Source organism: Pan troglodytes, chromosome X (genome assembly GCF_028858775.2).
Source record: "Pan troglodytes isolate AG18354 chromosome X, NHGRI_mPanTro3-v2.0_pri, whole genome shotgun sequence".
Taxonomy (NCBI): Eukaryota; Metazoa; Chordata; class Mammalia; order Primates; family Hominidae; genus Pan; species Pan troglodytes.
The window spans coordinates 10748036-10775246 of record NC_072421.2 but is presented as its reverse complement, the minus strand read 5'-3'; the positions used below and the strand labels follow the sequence as shown (position 1 = coordinate 10775246).

The window sequence follows — 27211 nt, the reverse complement described above, 5'->3', positions numbered from 1 at the left end:
CTATTCCAGCTCTCCTCACCTGGAAAACAATCGCGAGTGAACCAACACCATCTCCCATATTCTCCCACCATCAGAGCCTGATTTACAGATTGCACAGGAGCTCATTTCAGCTGTAGAAAATGCTTTGCAGTGGGACCAAGGCTCACCACCAGTTAGCAGAAAAAAGAACACACTCTTACAGAGACAAGAGGTTGGAATATGCATAAATAAGAATTACTTTGGCAAAGAGCATGGAAATTTGAATTATAGGATGAGGACCACAAAAGTGCTGGCACAGATGGTTAAAAATCTGAAGGGTGGTTATAAAAACATTTGAGTGCAGGCTTCTCTCATGTATTTATATATCTAGAGGACTCAACCACAACCCAATGAAACTGCATTTTAATCAAATTGAAGAGTCACTATGGGCAAAGTAGGGTAATCACCTTACAAGCAATAAAGTGGTCACAGTGATTGATTTATTGATCATCAGTGCAACTCGGCTGCTTTAAAACTTTAAAAGTTTGAGGTTTGAGCCATGCCAAGTTGAAAACAATACCCCCTGATGAGTGCCCAGGGAAGAATCACATCGCAGAAGTCAGTAGCAACCAATGATATGAGGAAGAGAGTAAAATTAGAAAGCAAAGATTTCATTCTCATGTATACAAAAACAACATGAAAATAACCTCTTAATATATGTGGGAAAGAAAATCTCTGATGGGAAAAACAAGACGACAGGCTGTTGACCCTCCAAGAGAGCCCTTGTCAGAAAAACCCAACCAGCAGATAGAATCGCAGAGACTTGGACAGTCTATTCAAAAGGAGTTGATACCACCTAAAATTTAACTACATCTCTAGTGAAACAACTACTTCAGGCAATAATGCTTGAAACAAAAAATCACTGTAGAGAACAATCATATCTTTAAACTTTGACGGAACATGCAGTGGTCCTGAGGAAAATAAACAGGCTCTGATCTGCAGAGCCTCAGAGGACTTCCCTGGGGACCCAGAAGGAGGTGGTGGTGTCTATTGTGAGGTTGGGGTTAAAAGATCATCTAGGGGCCAGGCCCGATGGCTCACGCCTGTAATCCCAGCACTTTGGGAGGCCGAGGCGGGTGGATCACCTGAGGTCAGGAGTTCAAGACCAGCTTGGCCAACATGGTGAAACCCCGTCTCCACTAAAAATACAAAAATTAGCCAGGTGTGGTGGCAGGCACCTGTAGTCCCAGCTACTCAGGAGGCTGAGGCAGGAGAATCACTTGAACCTGGGAGGTGGAAGTTGCAGTGAGCCAAGATTGCGCCACCGCACTCCAGCATGGGCGACAGAGCGAGACTCCATCTCAAAGGGGGAAAAAATCATCTAGGTCCAGCCGACCACAGATTTATGTGTGAGTCCAGCCAAGATCAGCCAACTTTGGCCCCATCCAACCATGCAGCCAACCTGTAGACTTGTGAAAATAATGAATGGTTGTTGTTTTAAGCCACTGAGTCCTTTGAAGGAGTTGTTATTCAGCAGCATGATAATTATGGGTTAATAGGTAGAATGAACTTGAGCTCTGAAGGAAGGAAGACAGGTCAAGTTAGCTGGAGCAATGCAGACCAACTCTGGGGAGGACTGGAGCAGCCATACATGACAGTACCAATAGTGAGAGGGTGGAGTGGAATTTGCCTCAGTTCAGGCTGGAAGTATCCTGCCCGACAAGAGAACATCTCTCCTACACAACCATTATTTGCCTCCAAAGGAACTGTGGAAGGAATGCAGGACACCTATATCTTGCAACCAATGCCTCAAGGCAAAAAAGTATCAGTAGGTTTGGTCTCCAAGCATGAAGACCCCAAGGAATCAGGCTCAAGTTCTTCAGCAGCAGATCCTGTCCAGTAAAACTCACTTCACCCAGGACCCAACGAAGACAAGCATGTATTAATACAATAGTATTAATGATGTCATTTACAGCTCTGATGTTAAAAGTGACTCTGAATGGGTCAGCTCGCTCTCAGAACAGGGATCTGTAACACTCGAAGGAAACCTGGACTTTTTATGGTTGGGTATTAGCAATAACATAACAGGTTCTAGAAGATGAAAGAAAGCAGGAAATCACCTAGATCAAGATCTAGGACAGATTCTAAGTAGAATCAAGGCTTGGCTGAATATAAAAATGCTACCCTAGGTGAATCATGGTTATCCATGTTTGACCAAAAATGTCAGGTAGAAACCCATATCTTTGAATGTGCTTTTCTCTTCTACCTTGAACCTTCTCCTCTGCCTTGAAAGCTCCTATTCACACTGCAGAACCCTGTTCTGTTTCACCCTATCTGTGGAACTTGCATTAATTTCCCCAGACACAGTTGGGGCATCCTCTTTAGCCATTCCAAAGGATTCTTTCTTTTTCTTTCTTTTCTTTTTCTTTCTTTTCTTTCTTTTTTTTTTTTCAGGGTCTCACTCTGTCACCCACGCTAGAGTGCGGTGGCACAATCACAGCTCAACACAGCCTCAACCTCCCAGACTCAAGCGATCCTCCTGCCTCAGCCTCTTGAGAAGATGGGACCACAGATGCATGCCACCACACTGGCTAATTTTTTTTATTATCTGTAGAGATGAGGTCTCACTATGTTGCCCAGGCTGGTCTCAAACTCCTGGGCTCAAACAATCCTCCTACCTCAGCCTCCCAAAATGCTGGGATTACAGGTGTGAGCCACTGCACGCAGCCCATCATATCTTTATCTATCCTGGTACTGGGGTCTCATTGGACTCAGCAAGACCATCCTCACCCAGGGTCTTTCACAAGGTCTTGGTCAGACAGGGGCTGGAGCTGGCATCATCCGAAGGCTTGTTCACTCACACATCTGGTGCCTGGGCCAAGAGACTCAACAGCTGGAGACTAGAACAGCTGGGGTTCCCAGGCCTCTCTCTCTTTCCATGTGGCATCCCCATGTGGTCTCTTCAGCATGTGACTTTGGGTGGCAGTATTTCTTTTCTTTTCTTTTTCTTTTTTTTTTTTTTGAGATAGAGTTTCACTCTTGTTGCCCAGGCTGGAGTGCAATGGCGCAATATCAGCTCACCGCAACCTCCGCCTCCTGGGTTCAAGCTATTCTCCTGCCTCAGCCTCCCAAGTAGCTGGGATTACAGGCATGCGCCACCACGCCCAGCTAATTTTGTATTTTTAGTAGAGATGGTGTTTCTCCATGTTAGTCAGGCTGGTTTCAAACTCCCGACCTCAGGTGATCCGCCCACCTCGGCATCCCAAAGTGCTGGGATTACAGGCGTGAGCCACTGCGCCCGGCCGGGTGGCAGTATATCCTACCCAGAGGCTCTGGGCCCCAAAGCAAGTGTGTTAAGAGAGAGAGACCCGGCAGAAGCTGTATCACCTTGCGTGGCTCAGCCTCAGAAGTCAGATACCGTCCCTTTTGCCACTTGCTGTTCATTGAGGCAGTCACAAAATCCCACCCAGGTTCAAGGAGAGAGAAAGTAGACTCTACCTCTTGATGAGGAAATGGCAAAGTTCTAGATGAGCATTCCGAAGTCAGAGATATTATTGCGGCTATTTTTTTAAAACACACAACCAACCACCCAACTTACAAAACTTCTTGACAAATACAGAAAACTATCAAGAAAAAAAATAAGGATTACCCATCATCATGCCCTTGATAACTCCCATAACCTGTTGGTATGTTTTCTTCGTAGATGTATTTTAAAACAAATTGGCAGTATGAGATATTTGGATCTTCAATATTGTACTTTGTCCCTCTATATTCTGATGTTCGTCACAAGAGAGGCAGCATCACACGCATACTGGTTAAAACACAGACTCCAGAACAGCGCTGCATGAGTTCAGATCTCAGCTCTGCCACTTACCACCCGTGTGACCTTAAGCAAGTTGTTGGACCTTTCTTACTGTGCCTCAGTCTCCCCCATCTATGAAGTAGGAATTGCAGCACTACCTGCCTCAGGGTGCTGTGAAGAAGACGGAATGAGCTGACATTTGTAAAGCAATTTGTGCCTGGCATGTGGTTAGCGCTTCATAAATGTTTGTTAAAATGAAAATCATGTTTCATGAAAACACCCCTTCCTTATCCCCCTGCATGTCGCCTTGTTTCTGAGGTTGATCTGCTCACTCCTCTGCTTTCTGTAGCTGATAGAGGGGACCTGATGGACTCCAGTTCTGCTCAGGGAGATTGTGGTGGTCCAACTGAGCTTCTGGGGGACCTTCTGGGGGATTCCACTTACCAAGAATCAGTGAGGCCATTAAAACATGAATCTATGCCTGACATTCGAAATAGCTTTTCCTAAAAACTCCTCAAAGCATTTACTTTGAGGAGACTGTTTAGACTGTTTTCTTTCAAATCTGAAATACCTCTATTCAAAGTGGCAAGACCACTAACCAAGAGACTTGTACGACTCCCAAGTATGGGTGTGTGACCACAGCTGACCCTCTCTGCCCCTCTCTCAAAAGCCAGGACCCTGGGATGCTCCCTCCCCTGCCCCTTCAGCCCAGTACGTGGCACAGGGAACGAAACAGCACCAGCCCCTTTCACCCTCGCAGGGACAAGCAAACCTTTTGTCATTAATTAAAACTGTTTGTCTCTGCCACAGATAATGTTTAGGCCTGGGACTTTACAGAAAGTTCAGCGCTATCTTCACTGTCAGCTGTGATTATCTGTCATTACAGAGCAGAAAATCCTAAGAAATACACTCTTCAGTGTCAGCGAAATGAAAACCTTCAGATCCTCTGGGTAGTCATCTCGCACCCTCAAAAGGGATCCTCTCAAAAGTTATCACAATATTTGCAACCATTATGGCCCTTAACATCTAGAAGTGGGGACCAAGAAGTTTAATTCAGAAGAGATTGAGAACTATATATAAAAAGCAACCTACAGGTAAGCAGTGAAGTCTTTTTTAATGTTTTTGTTTTGTTTTTTGTTTTGTTTTTGTTGTTTTTTGTTTGTTTTTTTACTGCTCCATTTCATTGGCTGTGAAGCAATGAAGTCTTGGAGGAACCAGCAAGGAGCCGACAGCCCAGGCTCAGCTATGGGAATGGGCCCCAGTGGCTACTACATAGATTCCCATTCCTCTCCAATCAGACCAAAGGAAAACAGACATCAGGAAAATGGGGGCGAAGTCAGGCATAATCACAGGAAAAGTCCAGGAAGCAAGTTATCTAGGATCTTTTAGTTTATCCTGTTTTTCTGAGAACTGCAGTTTTAGTAAACAAAAGTAGCAAAATTAACATGCCCATGTTAGCTACATTCTAGAAACTGCTCTGTGCTGCTCAACTGGCTTGGATCTAGAGGAAGAGTCTGGATTACCTGGGGGAAGTCAGGCATTCCCCCTGCCTGTCAACTCTCAAGATATCTGCATTTGGAGGAGTAGCAGGAAGAATGGATGAGGTGGCTGTCACCTTGAGACCTTTTCCTTCTGACTTGTACAGATACACACAGGTCTGTAGCAGCAATCTCTTACAGCATTTTTAAAGAGGTAATTCACATACCATAAGATGTATTCTTTTAAAGTGTACAATTCAGTGGTTTACAGGAAATTCACAAGGCTGTCCAATCATCACCACTATCCAATTCCAGAACATTTTCACCCCCCTAAAAATGACCCCCTACCCATTAGCAATCACTTCCTTCTCCCAGCCTAGGCAGCCACTAATGTACTTTCCATCCTATGCGTTTGCCTATTCTGGACATTTCACATAAGTGGAATCATGCAGTAAGTGGAATCATGCAGTATGTGGCCTCTTGCATCTGGCTTCTTCCACCTAGCATAATGCTTTCAAGGGTCATCCAGGCTGTGGTGCGTATCAGTGCTTCACCCCTTTTTATTTATTGCTGAATAAGATTCCATTGTGTGGCTGTATCACATTTTGTTTATCCACTCATCAGCTGACGGCCATTTGGGTTGTTTCTACTTTTGGGCTATTATGAATAAGGCTGTTAGGAACATCTGTGTACAAGTCTTTGCATGGACATATGTTTTCATTTCTCTTGGGTATATGCCCAGGAGTGGATTGCTGGGTCAGATGGGAACTCTGTTTAACCTTCTGAGGAGCTGCCAGACTGAAATCACTTTTCTTGAGTAAGCTTTTTATTGAAGTAAACATGTATTCGTAAAATGCAAAAATCATAGATGAACAGTTCCACACATTTTCACAAAGGGAACTCACCCATGTATGGAGTGCTCAGATCATGGGACGAAACATGACCAGCCCCTAGACACCACTTCAAGCCCCCGCTAGTCCCTGACCCACCCCAAAGGGTAACCACTATCCCAACCCTCACACTATAGATTACTGTTGCCTGCTTCTGAACTTTAAAGAAATGAAATCTTGTTTCCAGCTTCTTTCATTCTATATTATGTTGCAAGATCTACCCATGTTGTTCAGTGTAACTATCTGTTCATTCTCTTTGCCCTGTAACAGGGGCCACCAAACTTTTTCTGTGAAGGGCCAGAGAGTAAATATTTGAAGATTTCTGGGCCATGCAGTCTCTGTCTAGACGACTCAGCTCCACCGCTGTCATTGCAAAGCAGCCAGAGACCATAGACACATCAATGCCTGGTGCTGTGTTTCAATAAAACTTTATTCGTGGACACTGAAATATGAATTCCACATCATCTTCATGTGTGGCAAAATATTATTCTTTTGGTTTTTTCTCAACCATATAAAAATGCAAAAACCATTCTTAGCTCATAAGCTGTACGAAAGCAGGCAGTGAGCTGGAGTTGGCCCACAGGATCATGAACTTGGCCGACTCCTGTTTCACAGTATTTGACTGAGGAATCGGCCCCAATGTAGTTATCCATTCTACTGCGGGTGACACGTGGGTGATTTCCCATCTGGAGCCATTACACTTCGTGCTGCCATCAGTATTTACACCGTCCATAAAACGCTGTGGTTGAAGCCCTTCCACCTGTTCCCTCTGTCCTCTGCCCAGCAGTGGCCAGGTGCCACAGTACCTGCCAATGTTTATGCCAGTATTCCCCTCCCAAATCAGACCATGTCAGATTATTTGCCAACTTGCTCTATTAGCTAATCCCCAGATGACCTGGACAGATGGAACGGAAAGTCATAACTCAGATTAAAAGATTAAGAGTCTCCAACAAGCAAGGAAGGCCACCCTAGAGGCAAGTCCCGGCAGGGTCCCCTGCCAGCGTGGGCAGGGTAGAAACTGCTACTAAAACCACCTCCGGCTCTCATGAGCCTCTCCCACAAGCTGTTCCTGCCCCTTGCTCCTTCCTGTTTCCTCGTAGTAACTTAACTGATAGGAGCTTGCAAATGTTTCTGAGAAAGGTCCAGGTGGGAAATCTTTTCAGCTTCGCGGGCCATATGCCATATAGTCTCCATTGCGATTACTGGACTGTGCCATTGTACAGCAGAGCAGCCACGGACAATATGGAAATGAAGGGATGTGGCTGCCTGCTGACAACACTTTATTTACAAAAACAGGAACGGGCTGGATCTGGCCTGCAAGCTGTGCTTTGCCGGCCCCTGCTTTACACCATGGGTGTTTATTGGGCATCTGCTACCTGCCAGGCCACTGTCCAAGGCACCAGAGCTACCAGCACATTTGCGGCCCTCACCTCCCAACAAAACCCAGCAAACAAATAATCGTGACCCACGGGGACAAGTATAATATAAAGACAAGTGGCCACAGTCATTCCCCTTAGGATTATTTAAGGGAAGGAATGAGTTTCCAGAAACCCAACAATGCAACTAAAGGATGTCACCATCAACATTTCAACCTTAAAGCTTTGGGAAAATAAAGATGAGTTCCTATTACACATATACACACAGAGAGAGAGAGAGAGAGAGAGAGAGGGAGAGGGAGGGAGGGGGAGAGAGAGAGAGAGAGAGGGAGGGAGAGAGAGAGACAAAGAGAGAGAGAGGGAGGGAGAGAGAGAGAGGTTTCTGTGAGATCCTACAATCAGAAAAGTTTCTCCAAGTAATTAGTGATCCGAATGCTTCAAGATTCCGGGTGCCTCGGCTCATGAATAAAAATATGATCATACCATAGCGTTAACAAAGTGTTCAAGATCATCACAGTTACCTGTAGTGTTCACATGACACCATGAAAAGCATAGGTCACAACAGAAATTCTAGAACACACAGCCAGAGGAGAGGGCCCAAGAACATCAAGTTCAGAGACAGGCCATGGTCAGACGGTAGCTAAAAATAAACACCTCAAAAGTTTCATTTCTTACAGATTTTCCAGGAGCCCCAGTGACTCATCACAAGCAGCCTTTACCGAGCTGCTTTTCTTCCAACCTTGTGGATTACGAGAGGTGCTGGCCTCAGTGGCTTCTGGCTGCTGGCTGCCAGTTCCTTGGTGCTGGGAGCCCCTAGTCTCAGAGGGGGTTTCACTGCAACCCAAGACGACTGCTGGTTCAGCTCCTGTTGGTCCAACAAGCCTGTATGAGGAATGCTTCCCCCTTTTTCCATCTCCTCCAACCTGTAACTCCTACCTCGTCAGAAAGAGAAGGCAGGACAACCCTCCCAAGCCTACCAGGCCTCACCTGCCATCCTCCCCACGGCCTTCAGACCCTAAGCTGGAGCTCCTACCCAGGTCACCGCAACCTCCTAACTGCGTAGCCCACCACTCCAGCTCTGCCCAAGTAATGCCAAGGTAATTCCCTCTCTGACCCACGGCCATTCCTCTGTCACCTTCAGTGGCTTCTCATCTACCCACCCATTGACTCAAGCACTTCCCAAAGTATGCTTGCAATGAGTAAACACAGAATACAGAGCAAAAGAATCCGGATGCATCCAAACACTCTGTGTGATCCCATTTACATCATGTTCAAAAATGGGCAGAAGTAAATTAACAAAGCTCAGGAACCAGAATTCTTTGGTAAATCTACAATGAAAAGTAGAGATGTAAACACAATAGAAGTCAGGAGAGTATTCTGAGGGGCAGGGAGGTGAGGGGACTGGGGAGGGGACAAAAGATGACAGCAGCAACAGTCTTTCCTGACTTGAGCAGAGGCATGATGACACAGTGTTCCTTTTACAATTCGTCCAGCTATATGGCAGTGTAGGGCAGCCTGGAGGGGAGGAAGAGCTCAAGGGGGTGACAGAAAGGTAGGGCTGACAGCAGGGCACAGGGTGGGGGGAATTAGGGAGCAACTGGGCTCCGCAGGTTGCCATGGGTGTCACCAGCCCTGCTGAGCTGCAGTCTGCTCACCTGCAATATGGGCTAACAAGACCACCTCCTAGGATGGTCCTGAAGACTGTTTATAAAATGCCCGCCCTGGAACAGGGCCCAGCTGTTCGTTGCCACATAACAGATATTTGCTAAATGAGCTTGTTATTGGGTGAAGGGTCAGCGGAGGACTTGGGTCCGTAAAGGGCTGCTAGAGTGGTCCAAAATAGCCATTTGTGCCTCCCTCAGAACTCTCCCAGTCTCCTTCAATTGCTAACAAAGCTGGCCCCTGGCCCCGGATGTGGCACAGAACCCAATCTGGCCAATGACAGTGCCCCGACCACCAGGCACAATGACCGGCTATGGGGATGAGCGTGGGACCCATGCAGGGCCGCACACATGGACGAGGAGGAGAAAGGAAGTCTCTCTTTCCATGGTAGTGGCTAACTTGGAACCACCAACCCTACCAAGGGTGTATGGCGGGAGGGAATGAGGCCAGAGGCAGACACCAAAGTGTCCCCTAGAGACCATTCTGCCCCCAGGGGATGCTTGACAATGCCTGGAGACATTCTTGGTTATCACCTCTGGAGAGGGGGATTGCTATGGCATGAAGTGGGTAAAAGCCAGAGATGCTGCCCAGCGTCCTAAATGCACAGGACGACCCGCACAGAGAAGAATGATCTAGCCCCAAATGACCACAGTGGCAAGTTGAGACAGCTAGAAAACAAACAAGCCAGAGACCCAGACAGACGCCTTCCAGTTCCTGAGCCCAGGCTCCCTACATTCCAGCAGATTCCCTGGGTTTCTTTCCCAGCTTACGTCACCTAGATCAGCGCTTCTCATATGACAATGCACATGCGCATGGGCTTCTGGTTAAACTGCAGGTGCTGATTCAGCAGGTCTGGGGCATGGCTGAGGCTCGAATTTCTCACAAGCTCCCGCCCCCGCAGAGGCACTTTGGAGAATGGCCAGGAGGTAACAAAGAAAGAAAAGAGACCGGGCTGCCTTCAGAAATCGGGGAGCCAGGAGCAGAGGACAGAGAAAGAGCCACAGAGGGAGGAGATTAAGCAGTCACGTGCCTGGGAGGCTGGGGAAGGAGAATTCCAGAAGGGTACTGCCAGGGAACCCCACGGTTCCCAGCCCAGGGTGCGCAGCCGAACCACGTGGGAGCATTCAGAAAGCCCAAGGAGCAGGCCCCGCCCAGAGTCATTAAACCGGGGTCCCTGAGGCAGCGCCCAGGCATCAGCATTTTTAAAAGCTCCCCAGGTGCTGCCAATGTGCGGCCTCGGGTGAGATCTGACTCCGACTTGGATGAGCCATGCATCCCTTAGGGTCTTATTAAACGGCAGATTCTGATCCTGGAGAGCTGGGGTGTGGCCCAAGACTGCATTTGAGACGCTGAATTTCTAAGGCACTCCCACGCGATGCCTGAGACCACCACACGAGGCTCTAGGAAGATTGGTTTCATCTGGCGGTTGGCAGGGTCTTGGAGATGTCTGAGAGGGGAAGGGAAGAGGGCAGTCTTGCAGTTAGTTGCCTTTGAAGAATGTCGCCAGGCTGCAAGGCCTGCATTACTGTGATCGTCATCAGACTGTGTCATTTCACTCCTTCCTGCTCCAGCTTCAAAGCTTCCCCACAAGCGCCTCCTCCAGGGTCTCCTGCTCCTCGAATAACATAACATGCTTAAGAAATGCAATCCAACACAAATTAATAGCCATCTTCAAATTATACAACAGACCACTGTTCTCTTAATTTACTTGTGTGGAAGGAGGGAAAAAAATGTTCTGGCATGAATGTTTGAGGCTATAGCAAACATTTGTTTATCTGCCTATTCACGCTGCTCAGAACTGAAAGATTAGAAGTGGAAGTTTAAAATACTGCAAATGTACCAGGATTTTCTGCCCCCACAATGCTCACACACACACACACACGCATGCCCTCTCTCTCTCTCTCACATACACACACACACACAAACACACACACTTTCCCATTCCTCCAATGAGCAGACACAGGAAGGAAGCATCTACCTAAGGAGGTTAGAGCGAAGCCTTGACCTCGGTCTCTTCATTCACAGTTACAATACTGCCACACGACCCCAGGCATGCGAACTACCCTATACACATGGCTCTGTTGTCCCCATCCAATTTCTAGAATAACTACTGTATCTGATGCTGCCAGCACCCCACTCATATCACTCAAAACCTTCCAGTAAGCTCTAGCTAATTTCCAACCATATCGCTTAGTCTAAGGTCACTGTCATTGTTTTGAGACCCACAGAAGGTGGCTCTGCTTACATGGCATGCCTGAAGTGCATTATTGGGAATAGGTATTAATCGATGACTCTCAAGAACTGACTCCCGAGGGAAAAGGCTTGCGGGGCAAAGTCTGGAGAAAACCAGACATCTTCAAATGTCCTACTCCCTTGTCCCTTGAATGAGATTATTTCAAGGCTTGTGCTTTGTACCTGTGCAGAAAACACGTAATATAGCAGACCTGAGACTGCTCTCCTTAGAAAGGCCTGTTTGCAAGGTTGGCCCTTGGCTGGCATCTGGGAATTTGTATTTTGGGAGGGTTCCCACCATTCCCAGAGCTGGTAAGAGTGGCTCACTGTGCCTAAACTTTTTGTCCAAATACTGTGATCTATGCTGAATGCCTGCTTTCTCTCTGGGAGTCTGGAATTTTGATGTGTGCTAGGCAGAGGGTGCCTATGTGAGCAGCCCCCAATACAAATCCCAGGCGCTGAGTCTCTAAGGACCTTCCCTGGTGGACATTTCACACATGTTGTCTCAACTCACCATGGGCAGGAGTAGGCATGTTCTGTGTGACCCCACTGGGAGAGGACTCTTGGAAGCACGTGCCTGCTTTTCTCCAGACTTCACCCCATAAGCCTTTTCCCTTTGTTGATTTTTCTCTGTGTCCTCTTGCTTTACTAAATCATAGCCATGCATATGCCATGTGTCAAGTTTTATGAGCCCTCCTAGGAAATCACCAGACCCAGAGGTGATCTTGGGGGCCCATGACACAGCGAGCACCATTTCCTAGAGTTTCCAAAGTGTGGAATTAAGCTCCAGTCGCCCATTGCGTGAAATTAACAGCCCGGCCCTAATGGCTGCCTTCCTTTCCTAGTCTCACTTCCCCACTCCCCTCCCAAGTCAACTTGCACCAGAAACCTAATTTCAAGTTCCACTTCTGCAAGGACCCAAACGAAGGCAGCATCACATGGCATTTTATATTTCTTCAGCCAGTTATGCCCTTGCCTGTGTAAACCCATGTGAGTGATCTTTACCTCTCCTACACAAATGAGCAAAACCTAGGGCTAGGCAAACAGTTATTAGAAATGACATCAAAAACACAATCCATAAAAGAAATAAAGTAGTAAGCTGTACTAGTTGGGCAAAGTAAAACTTTCCCTTCATTTAAGAATTCAGAGCCGGACGCGGTGGCTCACACCTGTAACCCCAGCACTTTGAGAGGCCGAGGTGGGTGGATCACCTGAGGTCAGGAGCTCGAGACCAGCCTGACCAACATGGTAAAACTCCGTCTCTACTAAAAGTACAAAAATTAGCCAAGCATGGTGGTGGGCACCTGTAATCCCAGCAGCTACTCTGGAGGCTGACGCAAGAGAATCTCATGAACCCGGGAGGCGGAGGTTGCAGTGAGCGGAGATCGCGCCACTGCACTCCAGCCTGGGTGACACGGCGAGACTCTGTCTCAAAAAAAATTCAGAAAAACTCCCTAATATACTTTATTGATTGCCGACATACATCAGTCCCCTAACAAAAGGGTCCAAGCTGTGCTGAGGCTTCTGGCAATTAGGGGACAACGTGGGCACTAAAATGGCCTGTCCTAGGCTTCCCGACAGAACCCTGGTGGCTTATCACTGTCTAAACCAGTGGTTCTTCAGCTTGAACGTGCATCAGCATTACCAGGAGGGCTGGGGAAACCCAGACTGTCAGGTCCCACCCTCAGAGTTTCAGATCCGGCAAGGCTTGGATGGGGCCGGGGAATCTGCATTTCTAACAAGCTTCCAAGGGAGGCTGCTGCAGCTGATCCAAGGGCTGCACGTTAAGAGCCACTGGCCTAGTATAACCTTTTGTTCCCTTCCTATTTTCCACTCATTTCATGACCTGCATCCTTGCCATTGTGTTTTAATCACTAAAATTTTAATATTGTTTATATTAATATTTTTAACATCAATCTTATTTAGAAACTGCATTTTGTTCAAGTGATTATTTACAAACATGCTTCCTCCCATATTTGGCTGTGAGCTCCTTGAGGGCAAAGGCCTATGTTACTCATCTCAAGTGATTATTTACAAACAAACATGCTTCCTCCCATATTTCGATGTGAGCTCCTTGAGGGCAAAGGCCTATGTTACTCATCTCAAGTGATTATTTACAAACATGCTTCCTCCCATATTTGGCTGTGAGCTCCTCGAGGGCAAAGGCCTATGTTACTCATCTCTATTTACTATCCGGACCTGCATAAAATGAAGTGTTTGCTGAATGTTGCTATATAGAAATAGTGTCCACTAAGCCACAAAAAGCTTAGCCAGGCACACATACTACCTCTATTCTACAGGGAGTGTTATTAATACTATATCCATCAATAGATATAAAACCCTATCAAGTAGTCAGCTATTGAATGCTTTGGACATCACTGCATAGACATGCTCAAGAATCAAGATAAGAGGGCGGGTGTGGTGGCTCATGCCTGTAATCCCAGCACTTTGGGAGGCCGAGGCAGGTGGACCACCTGAGGTCAGGAGTTCAAGACCAGCCTGGCCAGCATGGTGAAACCCCATCTCTACTAAAAATACAAAACTAGCCAGGCATGGTGGTGCATGCCTGTAATCCCAGCTACTTAGGAGGCTGAGGCAGGAGAATCGCTTGAATCCAGGAGGCGGAGCTTGCAGTGAGCCAAGATAACACCACTGCACTCCAACCTGGACAACAGAGCAAGACTCTATCTCAAAAAAAAAAAAAAAGAAAGAAAAAGAAAAAAAAAGAATCAAGAAAGATTTTTATCTGTACATGTACAGAGAACAAAAGGCTATGTAGGCCAGCCTGAAGTCACTGCCATGTCACACGTGAGTGGTTTTGAAACGTCCACCATCACCCACCAGTTTTATAATTTGTAGCAAAATTAAAAATTTTTAAAAAGAAAAACAGAAAATTTTTTTTAAAGACATGATAATAATTTGTAGCAATGCCTGTCTGAGGGGCATACCTTGCCTTTCCTTACTGGTTTTTTTTGTTTGTTTGTTTGTTTTTCTGAATTCATCTTGTTTCCCTTGTTACTTTTCACTCATGAAAAGAGTTGGGCTGACAAAAACAGGTGTCCTCCTGATATCCAGCCACAGGCATTCGACACAGAATCAATGGAGCCTGAGGGAGTGGACTCTGGACCCATAACAGAGGCTAAAAGCACCACAAGCTGACGGTTTCTTATCAGCCCAACAAGACAAATCCTTCACTGTTTTTATCCAAGTGGAGGAGGTGACAGCTTGAGAGGGAAACTGCCTTAAAAATCCCTTTAAGCTCTCTCAAGAAGTTTCTCGGAAATAAATGTAGATACACTGACCAGAACATTCAATATAGGAAATCTTGTTTACACAAAGATTTAAACTATTAGACTATATAATCCCATAGATAGAAGAAGCTCAACAAACCCCAAGCACACACAAAAAAATGAAGAAAACTACACCAAGGCATAGCATAATCGAACTGTTAAACAAGTGAAAAAGAAGATCTCTTAAAAGCAGTGACAGAAAAGAGACACTTTACATACAAAGAAAGCTATTAGGCTATACAGGGCTATGAGGAGGAAAGAGGTACCACTCCATCCCATAATAAGAATGAAGCTCACAAGCCTAATGTCAAGTAAAAGAAAGACACAAAGAAAAGCAGACACAAAGGGATCCGAGATTCCATCCCTATAAAGTTCCAAACAAGCAGAAGGAACCAGTGGTGTTATTCAGGATAGCAGTTACCCTTGGAAGGGGACATGAGGGTGGCTTCTGGGAACTGGTCATGTTCCATTTCTGGATCTGGGCACTGTTACCCAGGTGTGTTCACCTTGTGACAATTCATCAAGCTGCACGCTTACCCTTTGTGCACTTTTCTGCACATGGATTTCAATTAAAAGTTGACCAAAGGCAACCCAAACAAGCCATCAGCTGGAATTAAATCTCACTGCTTCACTTTACAAAAGTGAGGTTTTTCATTGGCATGCTTGCAACACTTCTTTGAAGTGCCCGTGAAATACTTTCTCTTTTCAAACACCCATTGCATCCTCTCTTGCAAAAATGACCTCCCACTGAAATAATTGAGGTCAGAAGTCTGAAAGCCCTGACAAAGCAAAGGCGCTGGAGTTGGCAAATCCCCTGTGCAGCGGGCAGAGGACACGGGCTCCACATTGCATTACAGGCTGCGGCGTGTTTCCCTGGTGCTGGAGGAAAAGGGGGCTGCTCGCATCAAAAATGACATCCTGCATCTGCAAACGCCGAATGCCCAAAGTAACGCCCAGACAGCCAAACCCCACTGGCATTTGGGGAATATTTTACTGAAGCCTCCAGGCTATAAAGAGATACACAGGATATACATTTTCATCGAATACAGACCGTTGCCCATTTACTAAAAATCTATATATCCAAACTCATCCTCAATATGCCCTAATTTATCATCAATAGACCTAAACTTTGCATGAAGCTCCTCTCCTCTCCAACCCAGGAAGGAAAGAGAGAGAAAATACCATGAACAAATATGGAACGATCAGAGAAAAGTGGAGCTTCGGAAGGGCAAAACGAAGGCAGCTATGGCCAGAGCCTGGGGAGCTGACCCAAGGAGAGACCAGCACTGGGCCTCCCCTCCAAGAAAGCTTTGGACCATTACTAGTCATTTCAGTTATCTGAAGCTGCATCACTAATTACCATTTACACTGACCATTCACACGGTTTCTATGTGTCAGGAAGTGGGGAGCAGTGTGGCTGGGTCTTTCTGGCTCAGCGTCTCTCAGGAGGTTGTGGTCAGGATGTCAGCCAGGGCTGCTCTCATCTGAAAGTTGGACGGGGGCTCCCTCACATAGCAACCAACTTGCTCGCTGGCATCCCCACAGGATGCCTTGAATGTCCCCACGACATGGCAGTTGGCTTTCTCTAGAGGGGGTGGTCCAAGAGAACCAGGAGGGTCTCTAATGACCTAGCTTTGAAAGTCACACACTGTCACTTCACGGTATCCTATTGGTGACACAGGTCAGCCCTGAATGGTTCCATATGGGAGGGGACCACACATGAGCATGAACACCTGGAGGTAGGATGGTCGAGGCCCATCTTGGAGGCTGGCTCCAATACAAAAGCTTTTCACTGCCTTATTCCACCTTGCCTGAAACCCCAGGAATTTCAATTTCATTTGTAATCATTTTGAGTCTTGCTTTTAAAATGTGGACACCTTTAGGATGATGAGGTGGCCAGGACTCATTCCACCCCTTCTAGCTAACCCTCCAAACACCAGAGGGGAGAAGACAGGAAGGCACTGACAGTGACGGGAGCCAGGTGGTGGCCCCCAGTGAGGGGTGGAGGGCCACACGACCAAGGAGTTTCAAACAGGGGGAAGCTCAGAGCAAAAGGATGTTCAGAAAGAAACTGTGCCTGTTTCAAAATTCTGCCTCGAACCAGCGGAGACACTTCCTTTTTCCTCCTCCCACTTCCTCCCCGGCCCCGGCCCTGCCCCCAGCACTCCCTGTGTTCCTTCAATCACAGTCTGGCTTCCATAGGACTAGGCAGCTGTTGTGTGACCATGGCAGGCTTCCTATGGTCCCAGGGCCATGCAGCCATTCGTTCCATGTTGAAACCCAGCCCACGTGTTGGAAACAGGATGAGGCCAACCACATGTGGCCTCGGGTGACACAATGGCCTCAGTGTTCTCACACCCCCATCCCAGGGACAGGAGGGCTGGGCTGTGAGGTGTTTGTGTTGCTGGTGCCAAGAGCCAAGGGTTTGGAATTTCCCCAGAGACTTCTTCCCATAATAACAGTCACAACGCCTTTGTACAGGGCTCCGTGTACCTGGCTTCATTCTAAGCACTTCCCCCGTGTATGAAGTACCGCCTCCCTCAGGCCCACGTTACAGATAAGTTACAGATAAGCAAACTGCGGCACAGAGGTTAAGTCTCACACACAGTGAGGGGGCAGCTGGATCCAGCCCAGGTCCCAGGGGCCTTTCTCCACAACAGCAGGCAGGCCTCTGCCACCTCAGGACCCAGAGCCATGTGCCTCCATGGAGAGGACACTGGGGGCCACGTTTCTGCTACACCGTGTGAGAATAGCTTAATTAAAGGCCCCTGGGTCGCGCTCTCATGCATCCACAAAAAAATGCTGCTGCACGTGCTTGCTAGGGCTGCCGTAACCAAGCACCACGGACTGGGTGGCTCAGATAACAGAAGAGGGTTTTCTCCCAGTTCCGGAGGCCAGAAGTCTGAGATGAAGGGACGCGCGCTGCTGATGCCTTCGTTTCACCATGATGACCTCTGTCAAGGCCCTATCTCCAAATAAGGTCACGTCTTGAAGTACTGAAGGTTAGGACTTGAATCTATGAATTTGTTGGGGACACAGTTCAAGCCATCACAGCTGCTGAAGACAGTGCAGGTGGGAAATCCCTCGCTCTTCTGGCACTTCCACAGCCTGGCCTTCCCTTCACCATTTTCTGACAGGTTTTCTCCACAACAACCTATTTTCTGCTTATCCAAGGTTCACACCCCCTCATGGATAAAAAGAAAATTTCAGGAGCCACTCGTGACTGGCAAGTGTGTAAAGCCTAAATGCTGGAAGGCACCCAAAACTGCGTTCATGTGCCGTTCCTGGTGGCCCGGGACGCCACGGTGAAGAGAGGCAGGCCACTCTGACCAACACACGGGCTGACATTTGAGCCAATTCCATGTTTGGGGTAAAAGGTGAGCTGGTGTGAGGCGTGACTAAGCTAAGAGGAACAATCTCCCGGCTATCTGCTAACCACAGAGGCCTTTTCACCCAACCAGCACCTCCAAGGGTTAGAGTGGAGGGCGAAAAATAACTTTCATATTTAGCCAAATCAACCCAGAAGGGAAGTGAAGAGCCAAGAGATAGGAGGACACAGTCAGCCCATCGGGAAGCATCGCGAAATTGCGGGCAAGGCTCAGGGGAGCGGCAGCCACAGAGAGGAGCCGCAGGCCCAGCACCCAGGACCAGGAGCAGCCTCCCCCATAAGGAAACACAGCGTTGGGGTAGCTCTCACATCAGCAAACCCCAAACCCATCCTGGGCACCCCAACTGCCTCAGATGGAAAGAGGGGAACACCACCCTCAGGGGGAGCGCCCACCCACAGCCTCTCCTTCATGACCCTGCTATTCCCATGTGTCGTCCCCAGGGCAGGTCAAGGGCCTGACCCCAGCCTTCCAGGACTCTCCTCTTCTGCAGCTTCAAGAGGGGTTCAAGTCCCCTCTGTGAGGAAGGCTCCGGTCTCACATCTACTTTCAACCCAGCCAACAGCAGGCTCTCTGTTGAATACGAGGGGGCTGAGTGCTCAGGGCTGAGGGAATAGCCAGTGCAAAGGCCCTGGGGCAGGGCAGGACCACGTCAAGAACAGTGTGAAGATGGCAAGCCAGCAGGCAGGGGCTTCCATGAACCCCCGATTGCAGGCCACTGCATCCCGCAGAAGCGCACGTGACAGGCGGTGCAGGGCGACCAGGGCCACTTGGAGAAGGCAACAAGGGAACAAGTGTGGGGGTTGACCCTCCAGCCACAGAGAACAGCCAATTCAGAGACTCAGTGGCAGGAACAAATGTGCTGGGCCCGAGGACAGCAAGCAAGCTGTGTAGCCAGAATCACCGGAGCCACCGGCAGCCTGACAGCTTGGGAGACTTCAGCCATGACAAGAAGCGGGAAAGAGAGCTTTTCAGGTGTCATGTGGGAATGTGCATGGCCATTTCCTCTGCTGTCCCTGGGAGCCACCGCCCATCAAAGGTGATGCTGCGACTGAGCCGGATGCATCAGGACACGTCTGCAGCCTCCATGTCCTGCCCTGTAGTTCACACTACCCTCCCACGCCAGGCTTCTTTGATCACCAAGGGCCCACTCTGGCACCTAGGACAACATTGCTGCTAAAGAGGTTAGCTCCTCAGTCCAACTCACCTGGTCACCCTGGCCACTCCCCATCTGGCCTCCAGCCTCGCCTCCTAGCCTCCTTGCTGGCCGCCCTGCTTTCTTTCTCACCCACCTCTGACTCTGCTCCTGACAGCAGCCAGTCCTTTTAACCCAGTCTCAACATGTCACTCCCCGACACAGGAGCATCCAGTGGCTTTCCATCACACTGAGGACAATCCAGGGTTGACACCACGACTGCCAGTTCCAGGATGGCCTGCCCCCTGCGCCCCTCTGAGCACCTGTCCCCACCCCTACTCTCTGGGTAGCTCTACTTTGCACACGCCGATCTCCCTGCTTTCCGCAAACGCTTCCTGTCCTGCCCTGCCTCAGGGCCTTTGCACTGGCTGTTCCCTCAGCCCTGAGCACTCAGCCCACCGTGCTCAAGTGGCTCTCTCTCCATTCGGATCTCTGCTCAAGTGCGACCCCTCAGAGAGGCCTTCTTGCCCTCCCTGACCAGCGTTTGGAGTCCAGTGCTGTACATCCTTTGCTGTCCATCCTTTCACTCAACACACAGCCTATCCAACAGCTACTTCCTCTTCCCTCAGCTCAAATCAGTCCTGTGAGGGCAGGAACCTTGTCCATTTGGTCCTACCATGTATCCCACTGCCTAGACTTGTAGGACTCAACCAACTGGGGGCAATACTGACCCCCAGGGGACATTTGGCCATGTCTAGAGACATTTTTTGTTATTACAACTGGGAGATGGGGTGCCACTGGCATCTAGTGGATGGTGGCCAGGGATGCGGCTCAATACCCTACATTGCCCAGAACAGCCCCCCATAAAAATGAATCATCTGGACCCTAACGTCCACAGTGTCAAGGTTGAGAAACCCTGGCCTAGACGCACAGACCCAAGGAATATTTGCTGAATGAAGAAGTAATTAAGGGGCCGGGAGCAGTGGCTCAAGCCTATAATCCCAGCACTTTGGGAGGCCGAGGCGGGCACATCACCTGAGGTCAGGAGTTCGAGACCAGCCTGGATAACATGGTGAAACTCGTCTCTACTAAAAATACAAAAATTAGCCAGGCGTGGTGGTGCGTGCCTGTAATCCCAGCTACAAGGAGGCTGAGGCAGGAGAATCGCTTGAACCTGGGAGATGAAGGTTGCAGTGAGCCGAGATCAAGCCACTGCACTCCAGCCTGGGCAACAAAGAGAGATTCCATCTCAAAAAAAAAAAAGAAAAGAAATGAAAGTCATTTAAAAAAATACTTATCACAAAAAAAAAAAATTCCTGCACATAAAAAAGCCACCCACTGAAAATGTGGTTAAACAAAGGTCTTGTTACCAAGGGAAAGTGTGTATGGGGGAAGGGATAGGAGGGGGGACTGTCCCCACACACCTCTTCCCCCAGGTTGGTAGAAGAGATGCGTCATCACACTAAACCCCTTTGGTCTGCTACTGCAAGGCTGACAGGTGGAGAGGAGGCAGGTAAGGCGAGGACCTCTGGGGCAAAGTGGCTGGGGCCTCTGGCCCATGTGATGGGGGCACCTGGAGCACAGGTTAAGCCCTGGGCTTCACCCCCAGACCTATTCAGTCAGAATCCCCAGTGTGTCTAAGGGTTTACATTTCTTTTCTTTTTTTCCTAATTTTTTATTATGAACATTTTCAATTACACAGAACATCATCCAGAAGAATCCAGTGAATAACACCAATCAGACTGAACAGTTGTTCACATTTGGCTCTATCTGCTTTATCTCTTTCTCTCTCTTCATTTAACTGAACCATTTAAAAGTAAATTATTGATCTTGAAGCCTGATCTTCAAAGTGTCATCTGGGGACTCCTTGGGCTCCCCAAGACCCTTTAAGGGAGTCCATGATGTCAAAAACATTTCACAATATTCTGACATTGTTATTTGCCTTTTTCTAAGTTCATTCTCTCACGAGCATACAATGGAATTTTCCAGAGGCTACATGACATGCGATATTGAAACAGATTGAATGTAGAACCAAGTATGAGAATTCATCTGTCTCCTATTAAGTCATACATTAAAGAGATCTCAAGAAAACATCAAAAAAAGAAAAAAAGTAAATGACTGCTACCATGACACTTCATCTCTAAACACTTTAGTATACATCTCTAAACAAGAAGACTTTTCTACATAAACACATGTATTAGCTATCTATTGCTGCCTAACAAATTACCCCAAAGCATAGCAGCAGGACACAAACATGTATCATGTCACTGTTTCTGTGTCAGGAACCCTGGAGTGGCTTAGCTGGTGCCTCAGCTCAAGGTGTCTCACAGGGCTGTAAGCATCTCAAGACTCAACTGCGGCCGGGCGTGGTGGCTCATGCCTGTAATCCCAGCACTTTGGGAGGCCAAGGTGGGCGGATCACCTGAGGTCAGGAGTTCGAGACCAGCCTGTCCAACATGGCAAAATCCCATCTCTACTAAAAATACAAAAATTAGCCAGCCGTGGTGGCGTGTCCCTGTATTCCTAGCTACTAGGGAGGCTGAAGCATGACAATCGCTTGAACCCAGGAGGCGGAGGTTGCAGTGAGCTGAGATCGCTACCACTGCACTGCAGCCTGGGTGACAGACCGAGACTCTGTCTCAAAAAAAAAAAAAAAAGACTCAACTGGGCCTGAAGGGTCTGCCTCCGAGCCCGCTCACACCCTCACACCGTCAGCGGGTCTCAGTTCTTCTCAGGCTGTTGGAATGGACCTCGGGTCCTCACCACGGCAGATGGACCCTTTTGTAGGGCTGATCACGACATGGCAGCTTCAGTGTAAGCAACCCAAGAGAGAAAACACACCCCAGGCAGAAGCCCCTTTACACCCTCATGGTGGAAGTGCCACTCCCCCACCCCTTGCTAGACGTATTCATTGGAAGTTCATTACTTGGTCCAGACCAAACCCCAGGGGAGAGGGTGATGCCAAGTTGCAGCTGCCAGGGGTGGGGATCACTGCATCTGTCCGAGGGGCTGCCGAACACATCACAGACTGTCACATCTAATCAAAGCAGCAGCAGTCTCCTAGTGTCACCTAATAGCCAGTCACATCAAAGCATCTCTAGGCATCCCCAAAATGCCTGTTACACGTTTGTTTGGGCCGAATCCAATCGAGGGCCACAAGTGATATTTGGCTATTCCGTCTCTTAAGTCTCGTTTGATGGAGAATACCCCACCTCCCTTTTTAAAAATTTCTTTCATGATATTACCTTGTTGAAGAGACAAGGCCAGATGGCTCATACAGAGCACCAAGCCCACTGGAGGCACACAGGAGCGTGCCAGGCCTGCCCTGGGATGTCCGTGGACTGAAGCCTGTGAGGACAGTGGCGTGGGGAGTGGATGGAGCCAGCTGCTCTCACCCTAGCCCTCTGCACAGTGGGTCTTCCTCACCGAAGGCCAACCTCCCCCACCAGGGCTTTCCTATCTCCCCCAGGAGACCATTTTCATGGTGCCAGGAAAGATGAGACAGACAGACAGAGAGAGAGAGAGAGAGAGCAAGCTGATGGCAACGGAAAGGGAACCCAGGGGAGGGACACATCAAAGTCCAAAGCCTGGGGCACAAGGAAATGTTTTCTGGCCATTCTAAGCACCCCACCACCACCACATACACACACATAGTAAACATGTCCCCCCCTTGCTATGCTGCTGCCACCCCCGCTTCCTGTCTCTTGGGAGTTTCCCAGCCTGCAGACCCTCTCACTTCCATCCGTCCCTCCCCAACAGCCAAGGAAGCAGAGTCAGCAAGTACAGTTGGCCCCACTTTACAGATCCGACAGCAGCTCTGCGGGGTGAAGTGATGCAGCCACGGTCACCCTCCTAGGTGTCAAAGCCAGATCTTTAGTCCTGGACTGAAGCTTAAAGCATGCGACCATGTCTGCCCAAGCGAGTGTCCGTGTCGCTGGTGGTGCGGGCCGTTTGTGTTTGCCTCCTCCTAGCTGCATAGACATTACCACCCTCTCGTCCTCACCACGTCCCCCACCAGCACCAGATGTCGTGTCGTTTCATCCTCACAACACCTCCGAGTGGACACTGTTATTCTCATTTTTGCAGACAAGGAAATGGACTCTCAGCTGTTAGGTCTAACCCAGGGTTAGACTATGTCCAGGGACGTGCTCCAGGTCTGCTGAGCACGAAGCCCCGGCAGGTTTCAACACACGTTCATCTAGTGCTCTGTTTTTTTCCTCTTTCCCTAACACTCTCCTTTCTGCCAAGCTAGCCTCCCAGCTACAAATGGCATACAAACAGCTCCTCCCCTTTTCACAGAAGCTATTTCTGGAAATTCACAGCATAAAAACGCCTTCACATTGTGTTTTCCAATATATGTGATATTAAGAAAGGGAATCAGATTTCTGATCAAGGGCTTGGCATCAAACCAATCATAAGAAAATGAATTCTTGGAGCCCGAAGAAGAATATTTCGAGATCATCTCAATCAGTGGTTCTCAACAGGGGGCAAGGGAGCCCTCGGGGGACATTTGGCAATGTCTGGCAACATTTTTGATTGTCACAACTGGGGGCTGGGAGGGGGAAGTGCTACTAGCATCTAGTAGGTGGAGGTCAGAGATTCTGCTAAACATCCTACAATGCACAGGACAGCCTCACCACAAGGAGTTATCTGGCCCCAAATGCCAGTAGTGCCAAGGTTGAGACACCCTGACCTAAATCCCTTTGTTACTTTGAGGACGAGATAGTCGAGGCCCAAAGACACTAAATGACATGTCCAAGGCTGCACAGTCACAAAGCCAAAAGTGGAATCTAGGTCTGTATTAGATCCACCTCTATCATCTGCTTTGCTCTATCTAGGGTTGGGCTGGAGGAGAAGGGAGGGCGGGGACCCGGGGATCTTAATTTGTGTAACCAAACTGAACCAAAGGAAGAAAATCGCAATAAACAAGTTACTAAATTACTGCAGCAACACATCTGGGTGTCCCAAATTCTGAAAGAAATGCCTCCTTCAATTATTGATGGAAATAGCATTGCTTTACAGGCCCCCCAACGTTGCTGGTTGGTCAAATTATTCATGATGTGAGTTCCAATACAGTTTAGTGACAACAAAGCTTCCAGAAGGGTCAGGTTTTAGAGGGGAAAAAAATGCCACATTCTCCCCCTAAGGGTGCCCCCACACGTCCTGGCTGTAGTTTCTTCCTGACCCCGAGAAAGGCATGTAAACGCTCTAGAAACAGTCCATTAAAATCCCCCACCCACTGTCATGCTAGAACTGAAGTCACCTGACCCCCTCCATCTGGCGCTGAGTCATCAAGCCCCTCCATTCAGCAAGCGAATTATCAGCGAGAGAATTAAAAAGAACTCTGGGAATTCTTAGGTTTTGGTGTTATCTCCACCCCCACTCTCTGCTAAAGATCATTTGGTTCTTAGAGATGTAGCTGTCTCTTACGCTCACATGTTATCTTTGGAAGCTGCAATTTATTTTTATTGTATTGGATACCGTTCTTTTTTAATCTACTTAAAACACCTGGAAGGAAAAAAAAATACCTTTCTGACGTATGCCCTGTAAATGCTGGAACCTTGCAAAATAATGCAAAGCAATTTAGATTGCACATCTGGCTCTTAAATTGCTAACCAAGAAGTTTCCACTCCCCAGCCCGCTTTTGCTTTGAAAGAAATGAGGCTAATTACTGAGGACAAAGGCCTGTAATTAGTAAACATGTCATTATTTAAGAAGCAGAATGACACTAGGAAAACACTTGATAGTTACCTCTTAAAAGCCCCTCTGTCTACTTAGAATGCATGCAGTGTGGTCACTTAAGATTTTGTTCCCCCGCCGGAGCGGTTTTTTCCCTCCCCCGTCTTTCTGTCTGGCCCCTGCCCGCTTTCTCGGGGCGGGCACGCCAAGACCCAAGTCACGCGTGGGCCTGCCACGGGCCATCCCCGGCCGGGTGCATGCAGCTGCAGCAGGCAGCTGTGGGCAGCAGGCGCCGCAGCAGCCAGAGGCCCCACTTTGGGTTTCTGGGGGCGCAGCCGGGCTGCAGGCCCGCGGGCCGGGCTCCACCTGCAGCGTCCGCGCTGCCGGGGGCGCCGGGGAGGGCATCCAGGCGCCGCGCGCCCCTTACCTGCAGTGCCGCATCGCGCCCGCGGCTGCCCACCTGGACAGCATCCTCGAGCATCCTTTCTTCAGCGCGACGGCTGCGAGCGTCGTGACATCACTAGGAGGCGGGCCCCACGCTGCCACGTGACGCCTTCGGGGCGAGGCAGGGAGGTGTGCGCGGGGTGGGGGGAAGACCCTGGAAGTCCCGGGAGGTGAGGGTCGATGGCCAGAAACCCTCGCGCTGGCCGCCCCTCAGGCGTTTCGCTTGATGTGTGCAGCTTGCCTGGCCTTTCGCGAAGAATTATGAAAAACAACACACAGGAGGAGAAATCCAAATTATTACAGGCTCCAAGCGAGTAATAGGATTTCAAAAGAATTAGCAATAAGGGGATTACAGTGAAAGGAAATACAATTTCATGTTTTATTTTAAAACTAGTATTTATCAAATGCAGTGGAGAAATAAACATTTTGTGCAAATCAAAATGACACAAAATATAGCATGGACATACTTTGCCTAGAGTTTCTATGTTTCACGCCGTATATCGACTATTATACCAAACACTTTAGTTCAAAGCAATTCATTATGGAACATTATACCAATTGCACGGACGAATAATGCTTTAATTACTCTGAATAGCTGCATTCCAATATTAATTAGTATTTGCCAAAGGAAAAAATGGTGACACCACGTATTTCTACTACTTACTTAAATATGTGATGATTTAAAATAAAGCACTGCTACGTGACCATGGTTGTATTTGTGTCTCTGTTTTCTTACATCTTCTGGCAAGGCATTTAATCTCTGAGACATGACTTAATTCACAATAACTCATTATTTCACATTTTCTAATCTTTATCACATTCTGAAGAAGTGAGTCATTTTACTATCACAGAAAATATGTACAATGTCAACATTTCTCATTCACAACTGAAACAGCCTTGCCTAGAAAGACTTTAGAAAATTACAACTGTGATAATTTTGTAAATTTGAAATAGCGTATTTCAAACTTAAGCAGTGCACATATAAACTTTTCTTTTGCCAAAATACACAAGCGTTTTTGAAATGTAAAAGGACAAAAGCAAAGACTGCTTTTATTTGTATTCCAATTGCAAATAGATTCATTTACTTTCACTTGAGTTAAAAATCACAATTTTAACATTCCCTTTGCTCACAGCCCTGAAAGAGACATGAAATAGATTGTTTTACAAGCAGGTTAGAGTTAAGTTTACTTGCAGTTTATTCCATCAGCTTTCGTGTCCTTCTATATTTAACCCTGGCCCTTATACCATGATTCCCTCCAAATTAACCAAATTTCTGTTCAGAAGGTTAATCTCTAATTTGGGGATAAATACAGCCCTTGACTCTCACAGCGATCAATTATTTTCAACACCAGATTTTAAAAATCAACAAAGTCGCAGTGTACTTTACTAGGTCACTCCTCTCAAATTTGTTTTTCTGAGTGATAAGCAGCTTACCTTCCGCTTTCAGATTCTGAGATAAAGTTAAAACGCTACCGAAATCTCCTGCTCCTTTGGGTTGAGGGTCTAATGGAGGCAGAAACTGACAAGCTCATTTTCCTGCCAGAGGCAAATGTCGATTTCAGCCCGGAGGGCCCCGGAGGCCGGCTGGGAGCATCACGTGCTCGGCCCAGCCACTCAGCCCTGCCCAGCCAGCCTGGTCACCTCTTGGCTCCGGAGCCCCGCCGTGCCAGTGTCATTCGCCTCCTACCCCCGGAGCATTCGTGTCCAGAGAAAACCCGGCGTCCCGGAGACAGGACGCCCCACCCTCAGGGGCTGGGCTGCACGGAATTCTGTGACCGGATTTTCCAGCATCAATGGGAGGTGGTGGGTATATAAAATGCCCTGCAGCCTGAAGAGGATGGTAGCACGGTGCAGACAGCCTTGCTCCGTGTTCCGGCTT

General features: G+C 48.1%; 1 protein-coding gene across 1 annotated transcript in view; it reads right to left on the bottom strand.

Annotated features, from left to right (window-relative positions):
• Positions 1-26892, bottom strand: part of CLCN4 (chloride voltage-gated channel 4) — an 80686-nt gene extending 53794 nt beyond the window's left edge. Inside the window, exons 1-2 of the mRNA XM_016943599.4 lie at positions 26767-26892; positions 25316-25578 (exon numbers count right to left, since the gene is read on the bottom strand). The gene's annotated coding sequence lies outside the window, so the exon portion shown is untranslated. The remainder of the gene's footprint in view (positions 1-25315; positions 25579-26766) is intronic.
• Positions 26893-27211: the final 319 nt, after the last annotated feature.